At 40.3% G+C, this 8,504-nt stretch overlaps 1 pseudogene; it reads right to left on the bottom strand.

Annotated features, from left to right (window-relative positions):
• Positions 1 to 7,283: 7,283 nt before the first annotated feature.
• Positions 7,284 to 7,987, bottom strand: LOC129492251 (coiled-coil domain-containing protein 90B, mitochondrial-like; annotated as a pseudogene).
• Between the last annotated feature and the right edge of the window lie 517 nt (positions 7,988 to 8,504).

Genomic DNA, 8,504 nt, shown 5'->3' with positions numbered 1-8,504 from the left:
TCTCCTGCCCTGTTAGAATGCTGCTGCCAAGCTCATCTGCTAGAGACACTAGGACCAGGAAATGGGTAATATCAACAACCAGGCACGTGAGTGAGGCAGCCCCAAGCAAGTCACCAACAAACTGACTACAGCCCCATGAGTGACCCCAGGAGACACCATCTGAAGAACCACTCAGCTGATCCCAAAGTTGTTTCATCACCTAGCCCAAACTGATGACCTTCAGAGTCATGAGTCAGAATAAAATGGTGGTTGTTTTAACAGACTGCATTTTGCAGAGACAATAGATAACTAATAAAGTAGCAAGTCAAATAAAACGGTATATTAGTCTGTTCTCACACTGCTGTAAAGAACTACCTGAGACTAGATAATTTATGAAGAAAAGAGGTTTAACTGACACATAGTTCCACAAGCTGTACAGGAGGCATGGTGGGGGAGGACTCAGGAAAGCTACAATCATGGCAAATGGCAAAGGGGAAGCAAGCACGTCTTACGTGGTGAGAGCAGGAGGAAGTGAGAGAGTGAAGGGAGAAGGGACACACCCTTTTAAACCACCAGATCTCATGAGGACTCACTCACTATCATGAGGACAGCAAGGGGGAACTCTGCCTCCATGATCCAAACACCTCCCATTAGGACCCTCTTCCAACACTGAGGATCACAACTCGACATGAGATTTGGGAGAGAACACAGAGCCAAACCATATCAAGTGGACTAACCCATTTTATCCTTGAATTGTTTGACTGCAATGTGCATTATTTTCTTTAGACCGTCCTAAAGGAGCTCATGGTATGAATGGCTATTAGCTATTAATTAGTACCCTGACGCTGGTTCTACAAATTTTAGAAAGCCAATCCTACAACCAAAATTCAAGCTAACAATCTTTAGCAGTCACGAAAATAATCTACTTCTAATGAAAGTCTCCCTGTATTAAACATCAGAAAACTGAGTTCTAGACCAATTTTGTAATAAAATAGTTCTGTGACATTTGGTAACTCTTTGGTGGTCTCTGAGCCTTCACAGTTCCATTTATAAAAGGAGAAGACTGTTTTTTCATGTGTGATCTCAAGTTTTGAACCAAATTCCTGTCTGGCTATCAAGGGGTCAGTGTCTGGCCTTAACCCTTGGTTTGTTCCTCTCCATACAATCTGGCTTCATTTTTAGGGGATTGTTGAAAGCAGCAGGAACAATTATAACTAACTTACACCTATAAAAGAAAAGATTTACCACTTCTAATATGGAGGACAAAAATGATGGTAGGAGTACTAACCTCTTCACAGGTCAAAATGAGGTCCAGCATGTAGTTTGGTAGACTCTCTTACCCCCACTTGAGGCCCTTATGAATTTAGATTCCAGGTTTTAATATTAAGTATAGCCAAGGAATACAAATCAGAGGCTGATGCCCTGCTATTAGGGTGATTTATGGCTCTCCTGTAAACACAGCAACTATAAGTCCTTGGTTTGAGTTGGTTACACAGTTTCTGCAGAAGAATTCACACTCACAACAGCCCCTTTGTGAGGTCAAGAACTCAGTTGTGTGCAGCAATGGCCAGTGTGGTTATGCTCTCTCCTATTATGGGCTTTCATTTTTTTCTGCCTCATTTCTCATTTTCTTTCCTCCTGGTTCTCCTTGGTAAAATAGTAGTCGCGTTTGGCCCAGCAACCCCATTACTGGGTATATACCCAAAGGATTATAAATCATTCTACTATAAAGACACATGCATAAGTATGTTTATTGCTGTTCACAGTAGCAAAGACTTGGAACCAACCCAAATTCCCATCAATGATAGACTGGATAAAGAAAATGTGGCACATATACACCATGGAATACTATGCAGCCATAAAAAAGGATGAGTTCATGTCCTTTGCAGGGACATGAAAGAAGCTGGAAATCATCATTCTCAGCAAACTGACACAAAAACAGAAAAACAAACACCACATGTTCTCACTCATAAGTGGTAGTTGAAAAATGAGAACACATGGCCATGGGGGAGGGGGAACATCACACACTGGGGCCTGTTGGGGGTTGGGGCTTGGGGATGGATAGCATTAAGAGAAATACCTAATGTAGATGATGGGTTGATGGGTGCAGCAAACCACCATGGCACACGTATACCTATGTAACAAACCTGCACGTTCCGCACATGTGCCACAGAACTTAAAGTATAATAAAAATATAAATAAATAAATAAATAATAAAATAGAAGTCATAAGCCTTTGCTGTGAGGTATAATTTCTGGGGGGCCCAATTGTCTATGTTCAGGCTCCCCCAAAACTGAGTCTAACACAAAGACTTAAGTGCAGTTTGCCTTGGAGATGATTATAGAGAGGAGTGAGGAAGTGGGGGAATGTGGAATAGGGAAGAGAAAAAATCTAATAAAGGGTATGTAATGAATGAGATATCACTGTGGGCAATCAGAGCTCAACCTTGCCTGGAGTCTTACACAAACCTTGTAAAATGTTCCTCAGAATTGTCCCTCTAAGACTTCAATTTCGAGTCATATTGAAGTAAAACGGAAGTTTTAACTTCCTGTCTTAAAGAACTAGAAAACCCAAAGAATATATGAAGCAAGCAACTCCTTTTACACATTAGACAACAAACAGGGAAAGATTACAATCCCTGAGTAAAGGAAATAAACAAGGTGAGGTCGATGAACACCCTGGATTTTTTGCTGGTGCAATTCCAGTGGTGCAGGAGGAGAGATCCAAATTAGACCATGGTAGCCTTGCTGAGTTGAGGGAGCACAGATTTGAATAGAGGATAACTAGGGTGTCTAGAAGTTGAGGAAAAGAGTTTGAGGAAGGAAACCTGAGCTCCAGAAATCTGCATTGAGATCCCATTGGATCTGTTTGATCAATATTAAGTCACTTATGCATAGGATGAAACTCCATAAGTCAAGCAAAGAGTAACCAGAAAATTGTCAGCTGAGCAAATCTCAGACCTAACATGGAGTGGGGAGATATTTGAGGTCTGGCCTATCAGAAAGAAGAGAACTTGTGAGCACTCAGGGCATCACTAAAGGCACGGGAAGGACATGACTTAGTAGTACAGCTAAACAAACCCTAGAGTGAAGAACGTTTCTAGACCACCCTAACAAAGCTCAACAATAAGCCTCAAATAGATAAAGCTGATGCCCTAGTGACTTAACCACTTGACAGAACAAAACCCAAGACTCTAAAGAAGGAAAACAAATATTGACACTCAGCAACCGAAGATTCAAAATTTCCTGCAGAAATCAGCATAAGCCATGATAAGTAAAACAAAATCAAGTCAATATAAAATCAGGCATGACAAAATGATAAACTAGTGGACAAGAATTTTAAAATAGTTATAACAAATATGCTCAGGGGGTTAAAAGAAGGTATAATCATAATGAAGAGAGAAGTGGAACATTTTATATATTTATATATTTATTTTATTCTATTTTTATTCTCTATTTTATTCTAATATAAAATATTTAAAATTTATATAGAAATGTATGAAGAGAGAAAAAGAGAAAGAAACTTCTAGAATTATCTAACCGAGAGACTGGGAAAATTGAATATTCATCCATTAACTTCTGTCCATCCTCTAAGGGTATGAAATCACAGGCCATCCTGCCTGTGAGCTCTGTCTGCCTAGCCTGCTTTCCCACCACCAGTTGGAGAAAGCCCTCAGGAAGAGAGGCATTGTAACAGGCAGCTAAAATTGCAAAGCTGTTGTCCATTGCAACTATTGAACTCATTGGTGAGTGGAGGAGATATGCAGTGGAGCATCACTGGTGAAGACAGGATAGGCCTTTTTCTTTATTATTTATATGGGTAGCCAGGAAAGACAAACAATGTGATCTGTTTTTCTGAATTGCCCCCACTGTGCTATTGCGGGTCTGACATCTCCACCATCCCTCAACGTCTCTCCAGTTACTTCTGGAACACCTGACATGGTGACTCAGGAGGACTCACAAAGAAGGACTCACGATGACAGAATTAGTGTTAGACACGTCACCTCCTCTCCTTCTGTAGCTCCCACAGTAACATTGTCAGAGGCATTCCAACCAAAGTGACTCTGCCTTAAGTGAGGGCTAGGAAAAATAAGCCTGGGACCTACTGGGCTGCATTTCCAGAAAGTTAGGGATTCCTAGCCTCTAGATGTTTACAGTTAAGAGAACAGATTGATAATATTTACTAAACAGATCAGAATTAGGAGTTTCCTGATATCCCATTATCTCGAGAACAGAAGCATTCCTAATTTTGCTTTAAAGATGCCAATATCAATTCTTGCAAAATATGATCATTAAGAATATTAATTCTTTATCACAAACTCTTGTAGCAGAGCACGTTTCCCCGTGATCTCTTTTTCTCCTATACATAAACAAGCATTGTACCTAGGGTGAACACGTTCCTCCTCTTACTTTTGGGAACACCCTACTCTGCCTGTGGAGTAGCTGTTCTTATACGACTTTCTTGCAAAACTTGCTTTCACTTTGCTCTGTGGACTCACCCTGAACTCTTTCTGCCCAAGATCCAAGAACCCTCTCTTGGGGTCTGGATTGGGACCCCTTTCTGGTAACATCTTTCTGGCGACCATGAAGGGACAATACTAAGAAGAACCTTGACCCAAAGGAAATAGACTGCAGTACCAATTAGCTGACTTTGGGTAAGCAGTGGAGTATCCGGGTAAAGGATGGGATTGGGTTAGAGGCCCAACTTTGGGGAGTTAGGGTCTCTCCTGACAGAGAGGATTAAAGGTTCCTCTTAATAAAAGGCAAGGACACTTGACAGAACCTGGGTTTCAGGCCCAACTTTGGAGGTTAGAGTCCTTCCTAAGATTTATGGGGTTAAAGGGCCCTCTCAGTAAAGTTCCTCTTGGCTAAGAATAGGTTTGGCATCAGGGGATGTTAACTGCTATGCTGTTTGTATTTATCTGCCTTGTCCTCTTTGCAGCATGAATCCATTTTTTGGGTACTGTCTCTGCTTCACTGTCATTTTCAGGAGGCTTCACTTAACTGATTTTAGAGATTTTAACTTTCTCTAAAATTGCTGATAAAGATTTGGTATTTAAGCAATAAGATTACATAAATGTGGTTACGTTTTGTTGCAATCACTAGGCGTGATTGAGAAGCCCTAGGATGGAAATCAGGGGACCTTTCTCCTTGCTGTTTTGTTTCATTTGCACACTAAAAACACTTCTTATCTTTTCAAAATTCAGGCAAATCGGCTTTGCTTGTCCAATCCACACTGCAACTATTGCCCAGAGCCTACTTGCTCTGGTCATTTCCATCTAAATCCCCTTCATTTCCTTTGCCTTATTTGACATTTCTTTCATTGGGTTCTATGTTGTGGTTTATCTAAGCTGTGGCTCAGCTCATTTATATTATTTGGCTAGTGTGGATAAGATAATTCAATTTTCAGCAGCGATCTCCTCATTAATGCAGCTGGCCTTAAAAACCTTTCCTATCCTTTTTAGTGGAACTTGGCCAGTGGCAATACAATCTCACTGGTTTGGAACTTTTCTTTCAACATCGCCTGCCTCCTTCATGGGAACCATGACATTGATCCCAAAGGACTTATCACTAGGCTGTATCCTTGAACACTGAGATCAGTTTAAAATAAATGGGATTAAGGAGAAAATTGGTGAATTGCTGTTTCTATGTAATACTGTTTGGCCTATGTATTATTTGGAAAAACAAAAGAAATGGTCTCCTATTGGAAGTACAGCCTTTAATATTATAGTATATAATTAAACATGTAGTATTTAGTATTATAGTATATAATATACTATAATAATATAATATTATATTATATTTTAACCTGATTTGCTTTGTAAGTGAGATGAAACATGGGATGAAATACCATGTGTCCAAGCATTTTTGCTCCTCAGTCAGGATAAAACCCTGCAACAGGCATGTGCATGTTTGATGAAAGGAAAGGAAGAAAAAGAACTAGACATACTAGACAATCTCTTGATGCAAGCCCCCACAGGCCAGCAGACACTTTTTGGTGGAGCAGAACCTCCTTCTTTCAGCTATGAAGGTTCAGATGTGTCAGTGCATTCTCCCCTCTGTCCACCTGAAAGTTCTGCTGAGAACTCTTCATCCCTTCCTCCTTACCCATCTAGTCCCACTCTATACCAACCAATCCCTGAGGAACCTAGCCTTGTGGGTACTACTTGTAGTGGAGCCCCTTATCGACCTCCAAAAGGAAGTGTTTGTCCACCTGGAGAGGTGGCTAATGGGGAAGAAGGCATTGTAAGAGTACATGTCCCGTTTTCTATGTCTGATTTGACTCTATGTAAAAAAAAGCTTGGTCATTTCTCTGAAGATCCAGGAAAATTCATAGATGAGTTTGAGAAATTAACTCTGACCTATAGTTTGACTTGGCAGAATCTGCATGTTGGTTGTCTCTGTGTTGTACAGTGGGAGAGAAACATTACATTTTGGGGACAGCTAGGAGCCACACAGATGAGATATTGGCTCATAGCCCTAACCATAATATATATCAGGCAGGAGATGCAGCAGTTCCAGATCAGGATCTGGAATGGAACTATCATCAAAGGGGCAGTGAGGACTTGTGGAGGAGCGTTCATATGGTCTCTTGTTTGTTGGAAGGGATGAAGAAGTGTATGAAAAAGCCTATTAACTATGAAAAGATTAAGGAAGTTTCTCAGGGAAAAGATAAGAATCCAGCTTTGCTTCACGGGTATTTAGTTGAGGCAATTAGGAAGTGTACTAACACTAATTCTGACTCAAAAAAAAGGACAAACCCTTTTGGGAGTACATTTTATAACCCAGTCTGACCCTGATATCCGTATGAAACTACAAAAAGCAGCTATGGGTCCCCAGACCCCTATGGATCAGCTTTTGTTGTTGTTGTTGTTGTTGTTGTTGTAATAATCTTTTATTTTATAGAAAAATGTAACTATGCGATGGTTATCAGGGAAGTTAATTCAGTAATAAGTATGTAGGCTAGGGAACAGTTTTCAAATATTCAGTCAATACCAACAAAATCCTGTATGATTTACAGAACTGATCAAGCAAACACAAGAAAACTCTGGGTTAATTTCTATGAACTATCAAAAGGAGAAAATGCCCTTCTATCTCAAATAAACCAGGTTTGAATGACAGCTTTTCAATATAAAAAAGACACACACACACACACACACTCACACACACACACACACTCACACACAATAAAGACAAAATATCTCTTCCCATTCTAAAACACTTCCTCTTTTAGTCCGTATATACTTTGAATAATCTCGTGTAGTAAATATTTGCTACAATAATGTTCAAAGTCAATCTCTCCTGGTTTGGTGTTCTAAGAAGCCAATAGACATAGCAGTAAGAGCATTAATACTACTTCCAGAATCTATAAAATCCCAATGCTATTGCCAGGCAAATAAACACCAAGGCTGCAAGATAACGAATTATCTCAAGTTTGTTAGGCTCCATCAGTGTTTTTAAGGAAGCAATTTCTGCATCAATTTTATTACTGGTCTCTGAAATAACACTTTTGGTTTGGGTATCCTTTTTTTGTAAATTCTGTAGTTGCTTCCATAAGTTGCTTTTCTTGATCTGTAAACATATCTGTTACTCTGCTCCTTTCTAGGCTGATATCCAGTTTATTATCTGCTCTGATTCAACTGGTTTCATGTATTAGTTGTTGCTTAACTTGGTCTAATTCAATTTTCATTTTCTCATTCTCTGCTCTGAGATTTGCGAATTCACTTTTCTCCAGGATGACCATGTTTCTCCTGATAGCGTCCAAATGAGCCATTAGTTGTTGTACTGTTATTTTCTATTGAGCTTGAGTGACCATCTCTTTATAGGTAGTATCCGGGCTGACATTTGATAAAGTAGTTAATGCTGATACTATTGTTTCTGCTTGTGTTTTGTCAAATCCATGAGTTTCCAAGTCCTGAACCAATGCATGGGTATCAAAAGTTAATTTCCTTTCTTTTAAAGGAGTTATATCCACCGGCGGCCTATCATATCCCTCCTTGGTTGTGGTGCTGAAGAAGTCTCTCCGCAGGCTTTTGAATATGGCATTTTTAGTTTTTAATAACAGGGGTAGAACATAGGAAGCAGAAAGAGTAAAACGGACCTCCCAAAAGGTGCAGCTCTTGGCTGCAGCCTTAAGCTCATCTCCCACGTGGGATTGCCCTCCTGGTTCTTAGCCTGAACAAGGGAAGTGAAAAGGTGGAAAACATAAAACTGGGCATCCAAGTCACGATGCCTTTGGCATAAATCAGTGTGTGCATTGTAAAAAAAACTGGACATTGGAAGAGGAAATGCCCAGCGCTTGAAAGGGAGCCATCGGCACCTGAACCAATGATGGCTGGAATAGCCAAGCAAGCCCGAGAGACCTTCTGCCTCATCTCCTGTTGGACAATGGAACTTATCTCCAGAGGAGCCATAGGTAACACTTGAAGTGGCAGGTAAGAATATTAACTTTTGGATTGGGTGCAGTGGCTCATGCCTGTAATTCCAGCATGTTGGGAGGCTGAGGTGGGTGACTCATCTGAGGTC

Source organism: Symphalangus syndactylus, chromosome 10 (assembly GCF_028878055.3).
Source record: "Symphalangus syndactylus isolate Jambi chromosome 10, NHGRI_mSymSyn1-v2.1_pri, whole genome shotgun sequence".
Lineage (NCBI taxonomy): Eukaryota > Metazoa > Chordata > Mammalia > Primates > Hylobatidae > Symphalangus > Symphalangus syndactylus.
This window is presented reverse-complemented; position numbering and strand designations above follow the sequence as displayed.